Source organism: Colobus angolensis, unplaced genomic scaffold, assembly GCF_000951035.1.
Source record: "Colobus angolensis palliatus isolate OR3802 unplaced genomic scaffold, Cang.pa_1.0 Scaffold133, whole genome shotgun sequence".
Lineage (NCBI taxonomy): Eukaryota > Metazoa > Chordata > Mammalia > Primates > Cercopithecidae > Colobus > Colobus angolensis.
This window is the reverse complement of record NW_012114411.1, coordinates 4446104-4458078: the sequence shown is the minus strand read 5'-3', so window position 1 is coordinate 4458078 and position 11975 is coordinate 4446104.

Genomic DNA, 11975 nt, shown 5'->3' with positions numbered 1-11975 from the left:
AGAGAGGGGGTTTCACCGTGTTAGCCAGGATGGTCTCGATTTCCTGACCTCATGATCCACCCACCTCGGCCTCCCAAAGTGCTGGGATTACAAGCGTGAGCCACCACACCCGGCCAAGAGAAGCTTTTAAAAACTATGAAAGATAGTATTATCCCACAGATACAAGAAGTTCTATACCTCAAGAAGAATGAACAAAAGAAAATCACAACTAGGCACATTGTATTAAAATCACTAAAAGCCAAGGGCAAAGGGAAATATTAAAAGCAGGCAGTTTTAAAAAAATTACCTTCAAGGTCACAATTAGACTGACAGTTGACATCTTAACAACAACAACAACAAAATAGAAACCAGAAGGCAATAAAATGATAACTTCAAAGTGAAATCAATCAATAAAAATTATCAATCCCAAATTTTATACACAGCAAAAGTGTTCTCCAAGGATGAAAGTGAAATGAAGTCATTTTCAGACAAACCAAAACCAAAGGAATTCATCATCAGTAAACCCCAACAAAGACTAAAGGACATTCTTCAGGCAGAGGGCAAAAGACCACAAATGGAAACACAGAAATTCAGGAAAGAATGAACAGCAAAAAAAAAAAAAAACAGAGTAAATATGCCAACAAATGTAAATAAATATTGTTTGTATAAAGTAATAACATCTTATGGAATTACATTTTTTGAGAATTAAAATATATGATAAAAAAAAAAAGCATGTAAGCTGGGAGGGGATAAATGGCCTTAAAGTATTCAAAAGTCTCTGAAATTTTCTGAAAAGAAGTGAAATGTTGATTTATAGTAGAATTTAATATGAAGTAAATTTGCATCTAAAAGACTGGTAAAAAAGTGTGAAATTATAAAGCTAATGGAGGGAAAAATGAAATAATAAAAATGCCAGTATAAAAAAGGCAAGAAAAGAGAACAAAAGAGTATAGAGTGAGCAGAACAAACTGAAAGTAAATAGTAAGAGAGTAGATTTAGATTTAAAATCTATTAATAACTATATTAAATGTAAATTCACCAAATAGTCCAATTAAAAGGCAAAGACTAACAGATAGGGTAAAACAATAGAATCTACCTGTTAGTTACCTAGTACAGTCACATCCAGATTAAAAGATTTAACACAAACAGCACTGAACAATACCTTATGACATAGCAATTTCATGCCTAGATATATTTCCAATCAAAATGCATGCAGATGAGTACTATGAGACATATGCATAACTGATCATAGCAGTACTATTTATAGGAATCCCCAAATGGAAACAATCCAAATGTCCATGAATAGGTAAATGGATAAATAAATCATGGTGTATTTACGCAATGCAGTAGTACTTAGCAATATAAAATAATGAACCAGTGATACAAATAATAATATGGATGAACTTCAAAACCATTAAACAAAAGAACCAGGCCTGGTGGGGTGGCTCATGCCTGTAATCTCAACACTTTGGGAGGCCGAGGCGGGTGGATCATGAGGTCAGGAGTTCGAGACCAGCCTGGCCAAGATGATGAAACCCCGTCTCTACTAATAATACAAAAATTAGCCAGGCATGGTGATGGGTGCCTGTAATCCCAACTACTTGGGAGGCTAAGGCAGAGGATTGCTTGAATCTGGGAGGCGGAGGTTGCAGTGAGCCGAGATCACACCACTGTACTCCAGCCTAGGTGACAGAGTAAGACTCCGTCAAAAAAAAAAAAAAAAAAAGAAAGAAAGAACCAGATATAAAGGAGGTTCATACTGTAGGATTCCATTGATATAAAGTTCAACACAGACTAAACTGAGCTATGCTTTGTATGTCAGGATAATTGAGTTTGAGGAGAAGAGAGGGAGTATGATGGGAAGTGGTACTAGGGGAGCTTTTGGGATGCAGGGAGTATTCTATTTCTTGATTTGGGTGGTAGTTACAGGGGTATTACGCTTTGTGAGAATCCATTATGCATTATATTTATATTGTGTAATTTTCTTGTATTTGTTGTGCTTCAGGTTTTTTTTTTTTTTAAGTTTAAAATTAAAAGGAAGACACCTCTTGTTTGATCTTCCCTCTCTTTCCTGCCAGCTAGTCACAGAGCTCAGTTAAATCTTCCTTCATGGCCATCTTATCCGCCCATCTCCATTGCATTGCACCATCCTAATTCTGACCTTTATTTTTTCACATACAAATATAAGCATGTAATAACTATTTTCCATTTTTTCCTCATTCACATAACTGTCAGATTAATGTTTCTAAAACATTTGTTACCCATTTGTTACCCGCCCCCCGCCCCAAATACTCAAAATACTGTGGTAACCTCTCTGTAACCTGCTATAGTATTCCACCCTTATCTGCAGGGTACATGTTCCAAGACTCCCCCAGTGGATGCCTGAGACCACGGATGGTACTGAACCCTATATACACGATGTTTTTTCCTATACATATGCGCCAATGATAAGACTTAATTTAAAAATTAGGCACAGTAAGAGATTAAAAACAATAGTAAACAATAAAATGGGAAAATTATAACAACCTACTGTAATACAAGTTATGTGAATGTGGTCTCTCTCTCAAAATATCAGTATTTCCAAACTGCGGTTGACTGTGGGTAAGTGAAACTGCATTACTGCATTACTGAAACTGCAGATAAGGTGGGACTGCTACATTACCAGAGGAGTATTAACTGAGAAGGCTTGACCAAGATAGCAGGGAACTGTACTCAAGAGTATGACAATGTCTAGGCTAAGTTCTGGCAAATAGTGAGCGCTTGACCCTGGTGAAGGGCAGGTACGTGTGGACAATCAAAAGCAAACAATAACATTATGCCACTAGCAATCCATAGCCAATTAGAAATGTAAGTGACAATACTAGCTAACAAATTGCTTTTCCTATGGATTCTTACATAGATTTATATATTTTAATTAATTTAGTCCTCACAAATCCATGTGACATATTGTTAGCACAGGCTGAGTATCCCTTCTCTAAAATGCTTGAGGCCAGAAGAGCTTCAGATTTTGGAATTTGGGGGGCTTTTGGAATATTTGTATATACATAATAAGATATTTTGAGATGAGACCCAAGTTTAAACATAAAATGCATCTATGTTTCATATATACCTTATACTCACAACCTGAAAGTGATTGTATTTTTCCTTCAGGAATATTGAATAAGCTGTGTTATACAAGTGCGTTTTGACTGTGATCCATCACATGGGATCAGGTATGGAATTTTCCACTTACAGTGCCATGTTGGGTGCTCAAAAAGTTTTTGATTTTTGAGTATTTCACATTTGGGATTTTTGGATCAGAAATGTACCTGTAAAATGCAACCTGTGCCTGAATTTTACAAATGAGGAAACTGAGGCATAGAGATGGTAAGTAACTTGCCCAGGTTCCTACAGGTAGGTGGCAAAAACAGGCCAGAGAACTAGGTATCTGCCTTTAGAATCCATGCTCTTAATGGTCATGCTATTTTGCCTCTCCAAGGATGAACAGCACTGGTTTCCAAACAGAATTACACCATAACTACACTGGGCAGGATTTAGAGCTCAAGAGAGAAAGGCTCATATGTTTAGAGTTTATCTCTTAAATGTAGACATGTAGATGAGTAAGATCACACAGTGACTAAAAGCCAGACAGACCATCTTGACCTTCCTATAAGAAGAACTACAATTTGGATCTCTTCTGTCTCTGGAATTACCATCATTATGCTGATTTGGTGTGATGATATGTAGTGGCAAATAGTTTTTCAGGAGTTTTGTAGGAAGTCACTCTAACGTCTACTTTGAGGAAGTCCTCCTGCCAAAATGGAAAAATGGGCTAAGTTCAATCAATTTGGCTTATTTTTTTTCTCCTTCCCATAATGCTACTTGGCATCTTTTTTCTTCATGAGAGTATTTTAACTTTCATCTACTGGTTTTAATTTAACTTGTCGTATTTCTATTCTTTTGTACATGAGACCAGAGGCCTTTGGGAAAAGGACCCAGTTTTTCATACATTAACACAATAAAAATGGGAGATCAATTTAAGTCAATTAAGTTACGTTTTAGGCAAGCTCAGTAGAAGACAGGAAATTCACTTCCAACTTTCAAGTTGTTCAAAGACTTCTAGCTCTAAAAACAGGCTAAGGCATTCTTACAAGGAGAGAATTAAAATGGTCAAGGCCATTGTCCTGGATAACTTAGGAAGATGCCATCATGGAGACTTTTACATGATAAGTAAGAGGCCTTTTTACATGAGTTACACAGAGAACAAAATGCAGATGGCCATGGATGGCATATGGCATTTTATGGGGGCAGTAAATGTCTTAACTTGTGTATTAGTCTCTTTTCATGCTGCTAATGAAGACATACCTGAGACTGGGTAATTTATAAAGAAAAAGAGGTTTAATGGACTCACAGTTCCACGTGGCTAGGGATCCTCACAATCATGGCAGGTGAAAGGCATGTCTTACATGGCAACAGGAAAGAGAGAATGAGAACCAAGTGAATGGGGAAACCCCTTATAAAACCATCAGATCTCATGAGACTTATTAATTACCACGAGAACAGTATGAGGGAAACTGCCCCCATGATTCAATTATCTCTCACCAGGTCCCTCCCACAACATATAGGAATTATGAGAGCTACAATTCAAGATGAGATTTGGGTGGGGACAGTCAAACCATATCAACGTGGTTTGATGTGCTCAGATGAATTCTGCTAAGGTTGAACTTTTCTAAATCAGCAGCCCCAGACAAGCCATAGCATTCCTTGTTTTCCAGATCTGGGTAAGGAGTGTTACAATCACATGCATATATTTTTTAAGTCATGCCATGAACAGTTTGTTTTATTCTCTAGCTTATCACATGGCTTTAGTCTTCTCTGATGAAAAATATCTCATAAAGCCTCCCCCATCTTACCTCCAGCCCCATCATTCTCTCACACCACACCCCATTAGTTTCAGTCCTGGCATTTATCCATTTAATTACATTCTGTTCAGGTTGCTTGATTGTTCGCCACCTAGCACCTCATCAGACTGTATGCTCCATGAAGGGAGGAACTATATCTTTTTAGCTTAATGCTGCATCACCAGTGCTTGCATGGTGCGTAAGACAAAACTGGTGCCCACATTTGTTAAAAGAATAAAAACAATGAATAAGTAAATCAAAAATCAGGAAGACAAGTGAGGTTGAGCAGGACATAGTCTTTGCATGGATGACAGTGACAACTAATTTGGACTTTGTCATTAGTTGGGAAAATATTATTTTTATTTTCATGGGACACATTCTCCTTCCCTATCTTCCTTCCTTCCTTCTCCCTTCCTTCTTTTCCCCCTTCCTTCCTTCCCTCCTTTGCTTGCTTCCTCCCTCCCTCTCTCCATGCCAGTGTTCCTTCATTCTTTCCTTCTTTCATTCGTGCCTTCCTTCTTTTCCTCCCTTCCTTCCTTCCTTTCTCTGTTTCTTCTTTTTTTCTTTTTCAACTAATGATTTGCAAAGATATAACAAGGAAATAAAAATCTTAATAAGTGTGGGAAAGATTAAATCAATATTTGGAAACTTTTTAATAAAAATATTTTTTAAGATCCATTTGCAAGAATTATCAAAATTGTAAGGCTAAATCATTTTTCACAAGGAAGGCTTGTATTATTAATGGAAAATCCCACACACTTGAATAAGATCACAGACACTAGAGGGCAGTCCTAGACACCCTTGCGGTTCTCCTAAAGGTGAACTAAGCACAGCAACTTAGCCTGGGGTTTTAAACACACTCTTATCAATACATCAATTGCTCCAGCCTTCACCGGCTTCTGCAATTGAAGGACTTCCCCACTTATTTGTAGGAGGTATAGGGTGTCTCATCTGAGTCCTGTAGCCTCCCCCAGGAGCTGAGTCAAGTGGTGTCTGGCTGCTTTAGAAGGCTGTGACTCCCTGATTGTCCAGGAACCACATCTATTGCTGCTGTTGTCTGGGGTCCATGAAGGTGCCTGCAGCCCTGTGTTCACAGAGGCCTACACTTTCAAGTCCTGGGGTGTGCAGGGGTGGGAAGAATGCCCCACTTTCCATCTTGCCCTTTTTGCCAAGGACCAGGGTGGTGCTGCTCCGAACCCTAGCACTTTACAGTGACTTAGTGTTTTTGTAATAAAATAAAAACTTGGAACATTTCTGCAGGTCCCCCCTACCGCCTCCACCCTTTGCACTGGACTCAAACATGAGTCCCTTGGGGAACTGGAATTCTCAATTGCCAGACTCCTAATTTACAGCTTAGATGCTATGAGTTCCCTTCTCCTCTCAAGAGTTTCCTTTCGTCATTTTGACCAATAGTTACTAAATGATTCAGCCCACCAACCCATCACACATGTGTAGGTCTTTCAGCATTCTGGAGTCAACTGACCCTAACTGAAACATGTAAATCACTCAAGGTCCTGACTAAAAATTCAGCCCTCCCCACCCCCAAGGGCTGTGACTCTAAGGAAGATTTATCCTCACATGTCAATGCTTTGGAAGAACATAGCTTTCCACAGTTACCTTCCCTTTGGAGGAAGAATTCTTTTACTTTTATTTTTGTTTAAAGCAGAGCTGCTTTTCAAGGCTTGTTCTAAAAAAGAGATCAAATTGGAGTCTGGTTTTGACTAGCGGGAATTTTCCTTCAGCTAAACCAACTGTTGGCTGTGCTTGAACTCCCGCCAATACAGGGGCCAGTGCTACAGCACTTTTAAGTTAAAAGTGGCTAATAAAATCATGAAGGAAAACCATAAAAGAGAATTACCAACAAAATCATCAAAAAGAAAAAAAAAAGGTTTTACTAGGGTGAAATTCACCCTTCAGGGACCGAATAGAAAATTTGCAGACATAAGCTGATGTCAGCAGAGACACGTGACACATTTAAAAGTCTTTTCCCCTCAGTAAGTTTAACCATCCAGTTTCTACTAATTAGTTGTTTCTAATATAGAAGGAAAGCTGAGTTCAGCTGCGCAAAAGAAAAATCTGAGATAACCTCAATTATCCATTTTATAAGTAGAGACTGAAAAGCTACCTTCCACTTCTGGTGCATTCATTTTTTTTTTTTTTTTTTTTTTTTGAGACGAAGTCTCGCTCTGTCGCCCAGGCTGGAGTGCAGTGGCCCGATCTCAGCTCACTGCAAGCTCCGCCTCCCAGGTTCACGCCATTCTCCTGCCTCAGCCTCCTGAGTAGCTGGGACTACAGGCGCCCGCCATCTCGCCCGGCTAGTTTTTTGTATTTTTTAGTAGAGACGGGGTTTCACCCTGTGCGCCAGGATAGTCTCGATCTCCTGACCTCGTGATCCACCCGTCTCGGCCTCCCAAAGTGCTGAGATTACAGGCTTGAGCCACCGCGCCCGGCATGGTGCATTCATTTTTAAAGCTGATGGAGCCTCTGAGCATACATTGCATTCACACTGGCTTATTCTGTAAATAGTTTAGTTAAAATATTTGAAGTGTGGTTATATTAATGAAGTAATTATATTGATACTTTCACACTTCTTGATTTTAAGGCATGGTCACGTCATATAAATAAATAGATTGAAACACAATCAGAAATAATAATTGGTCATTAAGTTATACATATTTTTGATTAAACAGTATGCACTAACTGGTTAAATGGTCTGGCATTTCTATTTTTAAGCACTTTGTACATGGCTACAACTCAGACATCCTTTTTTTCCCCTGTGGTACTCTTTACTTGTTTATTTTTGGAAAGTTTGGGCCAAATCTGTTCCATCTTTGACCTTTGGGTTCTTTCTTTTCTTTTTAGGGAAAGAACTATGTATACCTTTCCCAGCATGAAGCATACACACATGCTCACGGGGATGATAAACAAGTCCCAGACATGCTTTTCTGACAAATAAATCAGTGCTGGTAGATCTTTAAAATGTCAAACTTCTCATTCAGCATGAGACCTGTCACTGTCCATGTGTTTCTTTGACAGTTCTCCAGATCTTACCAATTGGCATGGTTCCCATACGTCAGAATGATGAAATGTACAAGACACCTATTCAGACTTATCCCTTCTCTGCAATTATTGCAATTGAGTTTTTTTTTTTTTTTTCTTGTCCTGGCTTCTTGGAAGGTTTACCACTCTCCCAGGCTTTTGGCCTCCCAGGGAGGTCAAAGAGCTTAGAGTTAGTTTGTGTTCCCTCCAAAATACCAAGGTGCAACCAAACCCTTTTCCACGACCTCTCGGAAAAGTACACAGCAGCTTTATGCCATCTCTCAAGGACTAGTCATAGGCATGCCCAGAGGGCAGCCCAGAATAGCTTACTGCCTTTGGAAAGGTGGCTTTAAAATCTGATTCCTTATAGACCTCATAGCATGAGGAACTGGTTTTGGCATTTGATAGGGTTAAAATAGTACCACTTACTTGCCCTGTAAACATGCATATTATTATACCTCCTCAAACTTTAATGTCCTCATCTGTAAAGCAGAAAGTGACCATATTAAGAATATACACTTGCGTAAGTCAACAGCAAGTGTATTTTAGAACACAGGAACAATTATGTGTTCCTGTGTCAGTAAACAGATTATTATGTGTCAGTAAACAGATTTTTTTTCCTTATCTACTCTATTTTTGTTGTTGTTGTTGTTGTTGTTTTGAGACAGAGTCTCACTCTGTCACCCAGGCTGGAGTGCACTGGCGTGATCTTGCCTCACTGCAACTCCCACCTCCTGGATTCACTCAATTCTCCTGCCTCAGCCTCCTGAGTAGCTGAGATTACAGGCATGTGCCACCACACCTGGCTAATTTTTGTGTTGTTAGTAGAGACGGGATTTCACTGTGTTGGCCAGGCTGGTCTCAAACTCCTGGCCTCAAGTTGATCCACATGCCTCTGCCTCCCAAAGTGCTGGGATTACGGGTGTGAACCACCACGCCCAGCCTCTTCGAACAAAAAGGCTAAAAAGGTTAAGAAATACACCAAGGAAGTAAGCAAGTGGGTACATACCCTGGTGATGTGCTTCCCTGTGCAAATCAAAGCATTGTGTTCCACCTAGTAAGTCCACCTAGTAAGTCAGCACACAGGTCAGGTGCATGTCTAGGATCATTCTATCACCTTCTACCTATATAGATATTTCTCATCCACCTCAGGCCAGCTTGCAATAAGACAGATTTCCAAATTTCAGCATGCCAGTGTCAGGAAATGATTGAGTTGAGGTTATTTTTCTAACCTCAGTGTACAACACAGTTGTCAACATTCCTATTTGTATGCTGCCCATGAATTCCTCATTGAAATTTACTGAAGGGAACACCACTTTGACGAACAACAGTAACTTGATCAGAGTAGCAGACTCTGCGTTCAAAGCAAATGAACTTTTAAAATGAGAAGCAAGTCTTCTACCATGTTCTCTTAAGTCTTTATCTGGAAAAGGAGTATTCAGTTAGGAAATTATCCAGATGTGACAATTTGCCAGGGAATTTTTTTTAGCTTATTTATTTGCATTATTTTTACAGGGGTAAGACAAGTTAAAGATATAACATTTAAATCAGTCTACTGAGTGGGTTCTGATGTAAGGGAGACAAAAAGTTCAGCTTTTCAGTAAGTTCAGCAATTTTTCTCTGGATAAACCCTCAAATCAATGGACAGACTGACCACTCCCTAAACTGTAATCTATATTGCTAATCCCAGGCTAGTAACTCAAATCAATGAGCCCAGCATCTAACTTACCTTCTACTTCCCCAACCTGTTGTTCTAACCCCACTGCTACTGTTCATTATTCTTCTTTTCTAGGTAAATACCTTGAGACACCTTGAATTTTTTTTGGGATGGAGTCTCACTCTGTTGCCCAGACTGCAACACAGTGGTGCAATCTCGGCTCACTGCAACCTCTGCCTCCCGGGATCAAGCGATTCTCCTGCTTCAGCCTCCTGAGTAGCTGGGATTACAGGCACACACAACCACGTCCAGCTAATTTTTTTTTTAGTGTGTGTGTGTGTGTGTGTGTGTGTGTGTGTGTGTGTATATTTAGTACAGACGGGGTTTCACCACGTTGATCAGGCTGGTCTCAAACTCCTGACCTCATGATACTCCTGCCTCTGACTCCCAAAGTCCTGGGATTACAGGCATGAGCCACCATGCCCAGCCTGTTCTTTCCTTTAGCATTTGTGTCCCCTTCCCCTGACCTCCCTTCTGTTAACCAGCTTGAGGTCCTAGCTTCCCAGTGCATCTGGGCAACACCTACTTTGCTTTCCCTTCCTTCCAACAACTACCCCCCACTCCCCACCCCTAAACTTTTGGAACCCCAGGAGGTATGTTCTGTCTCTGCTCTAGAACTGGCTCCCTTTGCCTCAGTAAATGTTCTTGTTATTAAGATCCTCTTCCTGCAGACCCATCCAACCCTATTTCCCACCACTCCCTAACCCACCCCTTTTATTCCAGTCCCATGTACAACCATTTAATCTCTGTCTTTTCTAAGTATTAATACCTTCCCTCAACTTCTCCCCCTACAATGCCCAAAAGTAAGCCCCCTATTCAAAATCCTGCCTAAATCTACATCTGCCACCTGCATGAGGAGACTTTTACAATGTTTCAGAAACAACTTAGCTCTTCTGTCTCTAAACGTCATCTCTATTTAACCTTGGCCCCTTCCAGTTTCATGCTGACCTGTTTTGTTTAATGTTAATGAAAGACCATATGTTATGCAAGGGCATCTATACTCCTTTTCTCTTCTCTGTCCTCCCTGCTACTCGACTCTCACTTCCTCTCAGACACAGGAGACATGGGAAGAGATTGACAACACCCATGGATCAGAACCAAAGTCTGAACTCCTGTAGACTGTGAACTACACCTTCTACCCCCAAAAGAAAGTAAACTGTAAATTCCAACATTCTTAACTTCGCCAAACTTGGTCACAATTACCCAGGGTGGAGATTTACTACTGTCATTTAATATGCCCAAGATGCCTTTAAGAAATATATGAATAACATCTCAAGAGCTGGGCATGTTGGCTCACCCTGAAATCCCAGCACTGTGGGAGGCTTAGGTGGGCGGATCACTTGAGTTCAGGAGTTCAAGACTAACTTGAACAACATGGTGAGAACCCCATCTCGAAGAAGAAGAAGAAGAAGAAGAAGAAGAAGAAGAGGAGGAAGAGGAAGAAGAAGAGGAAGAAGAAGAAGAAGAAGAGGAAGAGGAAGAGGAAGAGGAAGAAGGAGGAGGAGGAGGAGAAAGAAAAGAAAGAAAGAAAGAGAAAGAAAGAAAGAAAAGAAAAGAAATTTTAAAAGTCAACTCGAGGTGGCAGGATGGCTTGAGGCCAGGAGATCGAGACCAGCCTAGGCCACATGAGGAGACTCGGTGTCAACAAAAAAAATTAGAAAATTAACCAGGTGTGATGAGTCACCTGCAATACCAGCTAATCAGGAGGCTGAGGCAGGAGGATCGCTTGAGCCCAGGAGTTTGAGGTTTCAGTGAGCTATGATAGCACCGTTGCACTCCAGCCTGGGCGAGAGAGAGACCCTATCTCTAAAAAGAAAAAAATAAATAAACAAAACAAAGTAAACCAACCAAAGAAAAACAAATCCCACACGCACACACACTCACCCACCCAACAACAAAAACAAAAACAAAAAACCTTCGAGGCTTTCTTGTTTAAGAGTTAGCTCTGCCAGGAGGTGGGTGGACTTGGGGGAGGAGAGGGTTCTTGCATTTCAACTTTAACTCTCAGTCACAGACGTGCAAAGCCATGAACGCTGAGGTCAGGCTGCAGAGGTGATGCAGAGATCATCGCTTTGTCCTCCTGGTGGTGGGGTTGGTTTTCACATTCTCCATCCAAGCTGCGCATTTGAGGGAAACTGGAGCAAGCTCTCCCTCCAACTGGGGCATTACTTCTAAAGCAATAAATAGCTTGAGGTGACAGATGCGAAACTGATTGTCCTTGAGATAGGACTGCAATAGAAATCCGGGCAGCCCGAACAGGCATCCAGCGCTCCAGCCACCAGCGCAGCTGCCGGGGAGTCCCCGGCTCTAGACCAGCCGCGAGGAGGCGCCGCGAGAGCACTGGTCCCCGCCCGCGGCCG